We start from the raw sequence: 12363 nt of genomic DNA, 5'->3' as shown, positions 1-12363 counted from the left end.
CAAAAACATCTCCAGTGTCCTTCTAGTATATGGAATCAGATCCTTTTTCTGCACTGGGGGAGAGAGAACACTTCCCACCGTCCACCCAGTCTTTGCCTAGGTCTTTCAGGCACCCAGACCTGTGTGCTTTGGGCACACACCAGAGTGAAGTTGAAGGGCTGCCTGCATGGGTGGCAGCAAAGGAGGACCCCACCTTCTCCACAGGCACATTCCATGGGCACATTCCAGACAGATCAGTGATAGAAAGTGCAAGTAGATGCCAGGGATTTTGACACTGATTCCTGTACAGGCCCGGGTGTGGTATGGCCTTGAAAAGTCTTCTAATCCTAAGATATGCACCCTGCTGTTCAGGATATTTTCATTCAAGATGTCGGGGAGTAGTTAAGAAAATAAGGTCCAGACTACAAGACTGTTAGCACTGGCATCATTTCACCTTAACCTGACATGCCTTTTAGAGCAGTAAATAGAATAGCCTCTCTACATTTAGCATATATATGGCTTTTCAGACTGTCTGTACTTTTTTGAACAAATGTATCTCACATTGATAAATTCAGCCTCATGTTGAGCACATAATAAATTTACAGCACGAGTTGTCTGATGAACTGGTGAATTCTGAGCGTGAAATGTGTAGACAAGCCATCAGTGCGACCTTGTCTGTACCTATAGACTGGTAAGAAGACCATACAATGGGCTGGGATGTAGTGGGTACAGCACTTGCCTAGCATGTGCGAGGCCCTGGGTTTGATCCCAGCACCAAAAAAGAAAAGACAAAAAACAAAAAAAAAGCCACATCAGAAAGTGTATGGTTCCATTTCTTCATAGAAAACAGAAGCACAGAAAAGTCAAGTGATTTGTCCAAGATTACACAGAAAGCAAGCAGCATGGTGGAGTTTAAATAAACCATACTTCTACCATTGCAATAAGTCATCCCAAAAGACCCTCTGAGAGCACAAAGCTCACCATTCAGGATCATTTGCCGTGGTCTGGCTATACCTCCTGTTACTATAGCAAAGGAACTTCACACCCTTGTGGAGTTCTCAATTTCAGTTCCATCTGATGAAAGGTAGAAACACCTGGGTGGAGATCAAGTGATCATCATCAAATCAGCAGTAGCCTGATAATTACACTTTGATAGCAACCCTCTTGAGGGGCCTCCATCCCTTCCAGGTCAGCACCGCCCACCAGGCCCCACCTCATAAAGGTTAACCACCTCCCAACACCATCATCCAGGACCAAGCCTCCAACACATGGACCTTTGGGGACTCTGAGCCATGTCCACATCATAGCATGAACCAACATTTTAAGTTTTTTTATAACCACCATCGTTGATATCTTGTGGTTTTTGTTTTGAATTTCACTAGTGGTGACTAGTGATATTCAGTATCATTTTATGTGCTATTGGTTTTCTTCTTTGACCCGTTTACTAATGGATATGTTATTTAGTTTCTACAAATCTGCAAATTTTCCAGTATTACTTTCATTGTTCATGTTTGACCTCATGCCTATGAGTTCAGAGAAAATCCTTTCTGTGATATCTATCTTTAAAAATATACCAAGACTTACTTTTGACCTACATATGGCCTGTGCTAGACAGTGTCCCTGTGCACTTGAGAAGAAAAACATGTGTTGTGGTGCTCTGCAAACATCCACCAGATCAACCTCCCTGATGTGCTATTCACGTCCTGTTTCCTCACTCTCCTTCTGATGGCTGTTCCATTAATTATTGAGATTTGGTGTTGAAGTCTCCAACTATTGCTGCCTGTCATTTTCAGGTCCTCTTATTTAGACCATAAGGGTTTATAATTGTTATATCTTCTTGCTATATTGAACACTTTGTTAATCTATTGTCTCTTAAAATCCTTTTTGGCATAAAGTTTGACTTAACACTTCATCTGATCTAAATTCTACTTTACCTACTCTGCTCTTTTAATTACATGGGATATCCTTCTCTGTCCTTTCACTCTAAATATATTTGTGTTTTGGGACCAACAGTGAGACTCTTATAGACAGCATGTCATTGGGTCCTGCGGGGGAGAGGTTCTATCCTTTTGCCAGTCTCTATCTTTCACTTGGAGGGTTTAATCCATCTACATTTGAAGGGATCTAATGAGGAAGTTCAGACTTCTGTCATCTTGCTATTTTTTTCAATTTGCTCTCATTTCCTGCATCATGGCCTCTGTAGTATTTAGTTGGTGTTTTGTACTGTGCCATTTTAATTCCTTTCTCATATCCATATGCATATTCTCTAGCTATTTTTGTGGTTACCATGGGGATTGTATCTCACATCCTAAAGTTATAACACTCTAATGTGAATTTATACCAGCTTAGCTTCAATAACAGAAAAACCAGGCTCCTATACAGTTCCAGCCCCACCCTGTCCAGTTATTGATGTCACAAAATTACAACTTCATACGTTGTGTGTGCAAAAACAGATACTAGTCACTTTTATGCCTTAGTCTCCTATATTATGTAGAAAATAAAACTGGAGTTATAAACCAGGCGACAGCAACACAAGCTTTTATCACTGTCCACTCATTCATCTTTACCAGAGACCTTCATTTCTTCACGAAACTGCAGGTCCCTGTCTAGTGTCTGTCATCAACCGAAGAGTTCCCTTCCTGGGGAACAGGTCCAGAGATAGCTGTCCTTTTTATCCGTTGGTGTCTGTCACCAGGAAATGTCTCAACCTCTCCCATTTTGGAGGACAGTTGTGACAAATTCAGGGTTCTAGGTTTGTAGTGAAAGGCTGTAAAGAGAACAATGAGGCGTGCATTGGGGCCTAACCCAGTCTTGGAGGTTGGGGAGCTTCCTTAAATGAAACTGAACTAAAATCTGGAAGATCAGGGAAGTTTTAGTATGTACTGGGTCAGGAGGGGTGTGGAGGGCACAGAACCTTCCAGAAAGAAGAATATATTCAAAAGTTCTGAGGCAACATTGAAAGACAAGAGAGTTGTGGAACAAACTCAAGAGGTCCCCAGGCCCTGCAGGACCTTGTTCTGGGAGGGAAGGAATCCCTCCAGCTTCAGTGAAGTGCACAGAGCAAGACAGCTGGTGATTTGAGAGGCCAGCTGGGTCTGAACAGAGGTCCAAGTGAGGCAGCATGGCACTGGGACTCGAGACAAGCCTCCTGGGGTCACTGCTGCAGTCAGATGTAGAGATCCACCTGGGCAGTCTGCACAGCTGTGTTTCTAGCAGAGGAGTTCGCCTTGCCAAAGGCCATGTGCAAACTCACCTTCTAAATATCTCCCATTGATTTGTCTTTGGCCTGGAGATTCCCATTGTGAGTTTCACACTAAGCACAGATGGACATAAGCCCCAGTCCACACAGCCTGCTTCTGTCCCCTGCCTGTGCACATTGCCCAGCCTGGCTTCAAGTAAGCATGGACATGAGGGCTCTGACCCTTCACTTCTAACAGTCTGCTGCAGCCCATGAGACTCCACTTAGCAATGACATCCTCTAAAGAAAGAGACAGGGAACAACTCTGCAGTAGAAGTCATCAACTCCCTTGCTCGTCTGCATCCTCTCTAACCCAAACTACTTTTGTTAAAGTACTTTGCCAAGAAAAGCAGAACAGGAAGGGAGGAAAAAGAATAGAAAGCCTGAGAAACCCCTGGGCCAGAAGACCAATGGGCACTCAGGTGTTTACATCTTTCCTACGTGGGAGCAGGACAGGCTGTTTGCCCACAGGATCTCAATACCGTTTCATAGGTGGTCTTGCAAATATTTAAAGCTCCTCTCCTCTTTCCTGACTGTTAATGGGAGAAAGGTACCAGTTGTTGCTATTGAGAGCAGGCGACAGCCTCTGGGTAGCCATGCTGCACACATGGGTGAGCACAACTCTGACCTGCTGCCTTATAACACACTGGACTTGCTGTCCCTGGGAGGAGGCCCCTTGCAGTGTGCAAAGAATATCCAAGTATGAAAATTGCTGCCACTATCAGAGCACCTGGGGGACCCGTCTGTGTTGTCAGCTCAGTTGAGGCTTTTGTATATGCATGTGCTCAGGAAATCAGGATTTACTTGATAGCATGAATGTGGACACTTTGCACATCTAAAGATGCTTCTATGGTAAAATACAAGTGGTTTTAGATATACATATTACGCAAATCTTTACAAAGAAAGGCCAGCCAATTACACGGTCCATGTCATAGATTCACAAATGTGGCCACCACCATAAAAACTGTCGAGCCCTGAATTGGTTACTATATAAAGTACACAGCCCCCTGCCGGAATTTATGATCCAGGAAAAGCAGTGCTGCCTGAGGGGAATTAAGGCCTGTGTCATCTGCAATGGTGATTTGCAATTGTGTGTGGGTTTACAAGGCACAAAGTACTCTGGCAATCCTTTTATCACATCCTAGAAGGTTTGGTATCTGGCAAAAGGTCACAGAGTTATTAAAAGTGAGTTGGGTTGGCTACCTGATTCCAGATCATTCTGCTGCCTGATCTCTGACATTTGTAGAACAGGTTGCCATTAAATAAGCAATACAAGGGGCCTTCCCTAGGGTCTGAATACAGAGTCCCTGGAATTTCTGTGATATGAAGAAGAGTGAGTGTGAAGCTGGGCACTGGAGAAGCCTCTTTGTAGTGGCTAAGGCTATACTGCAGCTGTGAGACCACTTCAAGCCCAGGGGTTTGCATCTGCCAGCGCCTACCACATACATGATTTCTGCGGGGACAGCAAAGTTCAGGCGATTGGATGAGTCAGCATGTGCTCTGCCTTGAAATGAATCCATCACTAAGCCTAAATTACAAGTAAAAATGGAAGGAAAGAGAATTACATTTTTTATTAACTTAGCACTTAGGAAAAGGAAGGAAACACCAGGGACCCCTCTTCTCTGGCTTCTGTGTTCTCATCACCCACCAAATGCTCTCAGGTCTCTCCCGGAAGCCCCAAGCCTTCCTCTTTTGTCCTGAGTGCCAACCACATCTCTGCCTCCTTGGTCCACCCTGCACATTAAAACTGGGCTAGAAGATAGGCTAGATGCTGACATACAGGATGTGGCAACAGCTCATTTCCTCAGTTGGGCATCGCACCTCAGTCTGGGACTGGCCTTACTGCCCACTACCCACGTCCACCCAGTCACACCTCTCTGCTCTCAGATTCTCAAATGAAAACTACTCTCCAGTCTCAAGCTACATCACTTTCTATTGATTTAACAATTGTCTACCATGGTGGGTAATGCACAGAGGGAGTTGACAGAGGAAATTAAGTTGTTACTGTCCTTGGATCTGGGCACCTCTTGGTTGTGAGTGATCCAGGTTCTTAGCGAATTGAACAAAGATTTGAACAAAACACACAGATGTAGCAAGCAAAGTGTAGATTTACTGAAACAGAAATACATTCCCATAAATGCTCTTGATTCCCATAAATGCATTTGATTTCAATCCTCTGTTCATGTTGTAACTTATGGCTGAAACTGGAGCTGAAAGGAACTGAAAGGGGGCTTGAGAGGGTGTCCTTATGACTGACATTTGATTGACTGGTGGATGTTATATAACTTATTTTTGACTGTACTTGCTTATCTGTAATGCTGTTATAATTATAGGCATGAGATGCAGTCCATATGTATGGAGCTTTAAGTAGGGGATGTCTCAAAAGGTCATCTGAGGACAGGTTCCCTAGCCCTCAGTGCATGCACTAGTTCTAGGATTTTCCCTGCTGTGCAAACATCCTCCTTATCATGATGCAGCAGCCACTGAGCTGACCACAAAAAGGGGGTTCCCAACCAGATGCTTCCTGAAGGGGACATGTCCTAGGCGGAGCTTGAGGTTGTCCTAAGGCAGAACTTGGATTAATACCCATTTCCCCCTTCTTGGCCAACCTACACTTCCTATTCCTCTGCCTCAAAGTGATGTATGTAATTAAACACAAGTTGTAAAATCTTCTCTGATGGCTTAAACAGTAGCTCCATGACTGAAATGTGCATCCCATCCAGTCCTAACGGAACTGGGGATCCTGGCAAGCAACTTAATCCTGCTTCTGCCTTAATCACCCCAACAGTGAAATAAGGGTGATAATAACTACCCTTATTAGGGTGGTTATTCTGAGAACTAGCTACCGTTCCATGCACTTTAGAGTCTAACACACTTAATTATCACCGTATCCTATGAGAAAGGCTAGGCGGATGAGGTGATACATAGCCAGAGCTTTCCTTGGGTTTCCATGGAAGGAGCCTGAGGAGAGGCCAGGTGAATGACCTCAAGACTCTGGAGCACAGGTCTGGTTATCTGGTACCTGCACTGGGTGATAATGACAATGGCCTAGTGTGAGAGCCCACAGAGGGCTGAGGAGGAGGCCCTAGAAAGGCTGGCTTACATATAACAGGTATACATGAAGGTGAGTCCTTCATTACCTCTAGGAATTACCAACTGTCAGGAGCTGTCCTCTATGGTAAGCAAGACCCAGATGTCAAAGCATCAGAAAACAGGAAATAAGAGTCACCATGACTAGCAGGTGTCAGTCTTTGAAGTTTGGTCTTAGCAGTCCAAGTAAATATTATGGAGTAAGTGTAAGTCTGTGTTTCTCAAAATGGAGCCTACAGAACATTTATCAGACTCATCCAAGAGCTCCTTAGAAATGCAGATCCCCAGGTCCTGCCCAGACATAACATCCCTGGGGATAGGGCCTGGAATCTGTTCACTTGATGAGTTAGTTGGTCATTCTGTGTCCACAACATACTGATAAGTTATTCTGTAAATCTTGTCCCACATGGGGGCATTGTCAGCTCTGAGTTCAGAGGAAGTTGGGACTGACTCCCAGAGATCTTAGCAACTTCCCAGGTGGGCAGCCCAGTACTGCCCACCTCAGGATCCCAGACTCAGCCAGAAGTAATTATTTCAGGATTGTGAGGGTTCCTGAGGGCTAGGACAGAGAAAAAGATTCCTGTCTCAGTCAAGAAGAGGGCAGGTGATAGAAAAGAAAAAGTAGGCCCAGCTATGGTTGGGACCATGGGAAACCCAGGCAGAAAAGCACTCCAGGTTAAGACCATAGAGCTGTTTCAGCTGTGAGCCATGGCTGTGCCTGCTCCCCAGACTGCCCCTACTTCCCAGGTCTGAGTCTAAGTTCACCTCCCAGTTCTAGACTCAGAAAGTTCATGGAGCCTTTGTTTTTTCAAGTTCTATTTGGAGAAATGTTATTTGAGAGAACACCAGTCAGAACCTGGACTCTCAAGAGCCTCTGGCAGAGACAAAGGCAGCAGCTACAAGGCCAAGGAAGTAGGGGCTGAAGGGCACTGGGGATCACAAGGACCCTGGGTGAGGGCACACCAGGCACTGTGGTCTAGGCACATGCAGGGCAAGGCTGAGGACCTGGACAGGATGGTCATTTGTAAACAATAAAGTCCAAGCAGGACAAAGATGGACACAATCATGAGGCAGGGACCACTGGCTTCCAAATCTATGGACCCCCACCCAGGTAAGAGTGGTGGAGTAAGGAACAGGATGCCTGGAGGGATTTCCTTAGGAGGGTTTGCTCTGTTATGTTGGTAGTCTTTTAAAGGCTAACTTGTCTTTCCCCAAAGTCAAACGCTTTTAAAGGTCCAAAAGGGATGAGGAACCTGTGCGGTGAGCTCTGTCCCTAAAAGTGCATGATCCTCCAGCTTTCCTATGGTTCTGGGAGTCACCACCAACCCATGACAGTCCTAGTAGCTTAATTAGCTAGCGGGCTCTGTGGTCCGCACCAAGAACACAGACAGCTCCTATCCGCACACTGGCTGCTGAGGTCAGTAAGTAAGTGCCAAGGTGCATGTGGTCACCAAATGTGTCTTTCAATATGACTTTGAACACAGCTCCTATTTGATTTCCCCTTCCCAACCCCCAGGAGGGATCCACACCAGTTTTGAACAGTCCTGCCACTGACCTGAGATGGAAATGTAAACTTCTGAATGTTGATAGTGTGGACAACAGGACTTGTAACCCCTTCTCTTCCTCGTCTGAGTTCTGTCCTTTGCTGTGCTGGCCTGGTTGTGTCTTATCTTCTGGGCTCCATCTCACTGCTGCCTGTTCCTCCATCCATCTGCAAACTGCAGGTTTAGGAGGTGACATATGGGTTTTTAGGAGTAAAGTTAAGAACAATGGAGCAAGAAATCACTCCCAACACAGCAGCCCCAGGACATCTCACAGGACCTCAGCAACACCAGATGTCAGCCCTACCCAGCTGTCTGTAATCTTGACCCCCAACTTTAACATTAAAATTTTAACTGGAGAAGCCTGTGTCTTCTGTTTCTATTAAGAGCTAATGAGTGTTTTCCTCAAATCTTGTTTAGATAGTTGTATAAATGGATGTGTTGGATGATACAGAACAGCAGCCATGTTTCTCTGGATGATGATAAGGTTGGTGAGAATGATAATGAGGACTAATGGCGTGAGATGCCTCATCTTGCCTGCTCCTCCCAAGAGCTCCCAGGGCTATGTAGAGGATCCCTCCTCCTTCCTGTTAGGGAGCATAGGGGTGGGGGGTGGGGGAAGACTGGAGTTCTGCAGAAGTGCTCAGAACATCCAAGGGAAGATGGAGTCAGTGACACTGGCAGAGCCTAGGGCTGCTAGGGAGGATCCAGGGTTGGCTAGCTAGAACGCCAGGCTCTGACCTGGGCATCACATTTATGCCCATGAGTCCCAAGCTGCACATCACACTGGATTTCCCCCATTGTAAAGCATCATCTTGCCCTATCCAGGGCACTCAAAAATCACAAGAAAATATCCTATGAGCATGACAAGTGATGATAGGAACGTTACATATTGCAAGCCTCTCCTAGAGATGTGGTTCAATGTTTTCTCATCAAAAACCAAAGCTAACAGGCAATGGATGACTAAGGGTGATGGGAGTGGCCAGGAAGGCAAAGGTCACAGTCAATCATGGCACCTGTGCCATGGCAGGGACCAATGGCTGGCTGGGTCCTCTACCCGGTCTGCTGCCCCATCCCTAAGCATCCCTCCCCATGAAACTTCTCCAAACCTTACAGCCTGTGACTCACCTTGGGCTGGGGCCAGCAGTGCTCTGTAAAAACTTTGTGCAGATGTCCTTTGTATAATTAAATCGTAAACCTTGTGCAGGACATGGTGTTTGTTGAGCATCTGCACTCTTTGTCCCTCAGGAAGTGCTGTTGCTGGTGACCAGGTTAGGAGTGTCAGCTTGCTGGGTCTTTAGAAAGCTCCAGCGAAGCCCAGCACCTTCGATGGCATCTGAAAGAAGTGTAGGTCAAGTTGATGGCACCTGGCAATGTGGCAGAAATGCCTTGGTGGCAGGGGTGCTAGCTGCTGGACAGTGCTGAAAGGACCATGTTCCTTTCTTGGTGGCTGGGAGTTGTCTGTGATAGAGGAAAGGCACATCTCAAGCAGACTGTAACATGATCCACAATCACTGCTCATTGCATGGCTGGGCTTTTTCACTTGGAGGTTTACTTTTAGGATGTGGGTGAATGCAAGGGCAAAATGCACCTACTAGCTAAACCTCAGAATGAGGTGTCATTCATCAGTCAGACCAGGCCTTATGAGGCCAGACCAGTGTTCTCCATATGCAGAGGGTGCCCCACTAGCAAGACCCAGTTCAGAGAGCAGGGACTGCACCCTCCCTACAGCCCGGCCTGCTCCCACCAGGAAGAACAGCCAGCAAACTGCAAGAAGGATGCAGTTATACAACCCCAAATTATTCTTAAAATTAAATTCCTTACCAAGAGCAGAATGAGACTGGGAGGGGGAGGAGGGCAGGATGGGCACCACATGTGCAAGAAGGGTAGAAGTTGCTCTCCATGGTGTTCCTGGCTGTTCTCTTGGTCTTTTAGCCCATGAGGCTTATTCTCAGGGACCACTGGGCTGTGGAGGGATCCTGTGCATATATCCTTAGGCATCTCTGGGGGGTTCTCAAAGCTACAGAAGTCCTAGATTGTGGAGAATGTTTGAAGGAAGACCCTGTGGTCAGATTAACAGATTGCAATAGACACCACCAGTGTTTTATAGTTCTAGAGTGGTGTGTGTGGGACCTCTGTAAGAGGCCAGGCAAGAGAGGACCACAGGGCCCTGCATACAGAGCAAGGGGCACAGCAAGGTATGAAAGCAAGCAAAAGCTGGAAGGTGGGTGGTAAGACCAAGCGCTTCTTGTGACACTGCCATCCAACTCAGCTAATACTGATATCAGTACATTGTTACCACCTAATCCTCAGACCCATTCAAATTCCAGCAATGTCTGAACAGCAAAAGATACTAGCTCAACCAGTGCACTCAGTGACATGTTGTCAGAGTAAAACACACTGTAGAATGTTTTATAGCCTAGTGACAAGGCTGCTTTTGAATGCTGGTGGTTCTATTCCTTTGGCACTATGCACTTTTATGATACATGTTAATGCTACATGACAAAATGCTAATTCCTAGTGCCAAAGGTTCAATTAGTGTATATAACTGAACTGAACACACTCATCCATTTGTGCTTTTTTTTCCTTTTTTTAATGGTGATTAAAGTAAAGATGACTTTGCAAGTCATCCATGTTGTTCCGCAGGCATTTTATATTTGCTCAAATTGTTGAAGAATGGTGGCTTGATTCATGGTTTTTCATTTGTGTCTAGTGCACATTTTAACATGTTCGATGCAATGAATTGGGTAGCCTCAGTTTTCTGGAAAAGTCAATCTTTTAGGAATTGTTTTTCAGATGTTCAATAAAATTTTTCTGTAATTAAAAAAAAGAGGAATACTAGTTCAGAATTATGTTTCACTTAGTGGTTATGTATTACTAGTCTCCATTCTGGAACAGTTTATCACTCTTTGATTATAATATTTTAATATTATAGGGCATTCATTTTACATTATAACCTTCAATGTGGATTTGCCTGGCATTTCCTCACCATTGTTCAGACAGTGTCACTCTGGAGACAGTGCCACAGAAGCAATGCTGCATCCCTCTCATACCTCATCAGGTAGCCCAGAGGTAAAATTTGCTACTGATGAAAATTGTGTTGATTATTTTATTAGGAAAGTCTGCTAAGTTTCTCCAATATAAAATTACTTTAACAGAATAGCAATAAAAACTATATTTATATTTATAAATATAAAATATATTTATAAATATATTTTATTTATTTATAAATAAAATATATCAAAATCTGTGAGAAGCAGCTAAAGCTTGAGGGTAAGTTTGACAGCTTCAGATAATTACATCTGGCCAGTGAAGGACCCAAATCAATGTTCAAACATAAGAAGATGACGAGGGCCTGAATTATGCCCAAAGTAAGCAGAAGAAAGGAAAAAGAAATCAGAGAAATTGAAAAAAGACAAAGTAACAAGTGAAGTCAAATGTTGGTCTTTAACTGACTTAAAATTTATAAACCTGTGGTTGGAGGTAGTGAGAAAAAGAGAAGGCTGTGAATATCACGAGTGAGAGTGGGCACTTCACACTGATCCCACAGACATTGGAAGGATAGAAAGAATACTGTGAGCAAGTTTACGCCAATAAATTCAACAACTTCTATGAAGTAAATTCCTTAAGAGGTACATATTACAAAAACTGGCAAAAGAAGACAGAAATTCTACTTGTATTAAAAAAAAGAAGACAGAAAATCTACTTCTATTAAAGAAATTTGACGTACAATTAAATTCCCACAAGGAAAACCCCACAGCAGACAGCTTCAAAGTTGAATTTTGTCAGATGTCCAGGGTAGAAGTCTTTTCAGGCTCATAGAAACTCTTCCAAAATGGAGGAGGAAATGAAAACCTGAGATCAGTAAACAGAGAGAAATTATAAAATTGGGGACAGAAATGACTGAAAGAACACTACAAAGAACCAATGAACACAGTTGGTTCTTTGAAAAGATAAATAAGATTGACAAACCCTTAGCCAAACTAACCAAAAGAGGTTAGTGATTGAAAGGAGGGTATTACAACACATCAGAGAAATCCAGAGGATCGTCAGGGAATAGTTGTAAAACTTATATTGTAAAAAATGTTTAAAATCTAGAAAAATGGATAAATTCCTAAACACATATGACCTACCCAAATTGAGTCATGGGGACAGAAACTACAACATAATGATATGAAAAACCTGTAAGTCAACATTGTGCAAAAGAGGAAACTGGAACAATTTCCTCTAAAATCAGAAATAAGAGTGTACACTCTCTCCACTCTTATTCAATATAGCATTTAAATTCCTAGCCAGAGCAATAAGGTAAGATAAAGAAATGAGAGGGATATAAATAGGAAAAGAAGTCAAATTATCCATATTTGCAGATGATATGATCTGATAGTAAAAGACCCTAAAGACTTCACCAGAGAACTCCTAGATTTGATAAACACTTTCAGCAACCTAGGTTGATAGGAAATCAGCTGCTTTTTTATATACTAATAACAAACACACTACAAAAGAAATCAGGAAAAC

At 43.9% G+C, this 12363-nt stretch overlaps 1 long non-coding RNA gene across 2 annotated transcripts in view; it reads right to left on the bottom strand.

Annotated features, from left to right (window-relative positions):
• The window catches only part of LOC141417583 (uncharacterized), a 56715-nt gene that overhangs the window by 26364 nt on the left and 17988 nt on the right, over positions 1-12363 (bottom strand). For both annotated transcript variants that reach the window (XR_012442253.1, XR_012442252.1), the window contains exons 2-3: positions 8977-9184; positions 7863-8025 (exon numbers count right to left, since the gene is read on the bottom strand). This is a non-coding gene — a long non-coding RNA (uncharacterized lncRNA). The remainder of the gene's footprint in view (positions 1-7862; positions 8026-8976; positions 9185-12363) is intronic.

The sequence above is a fragment of the Castor canadensis genome, chromosome 15, assembly GCF_047511655.1.
Source record: "Castor canadensis chromosome 15, mCasCan1.hap1v2, whole genome shotgun sequence".
NCBI classification, from domain to species: Eukaryota; Metazoa; Chordata; class Mammalia; order Rodentia; family Castoridae; genus Castor; species Castor canadensis.
Note: the sequence above shows the minus strand (reverse complement) of the source record. Positions and strands in the feature narration are given on the sequence as shown.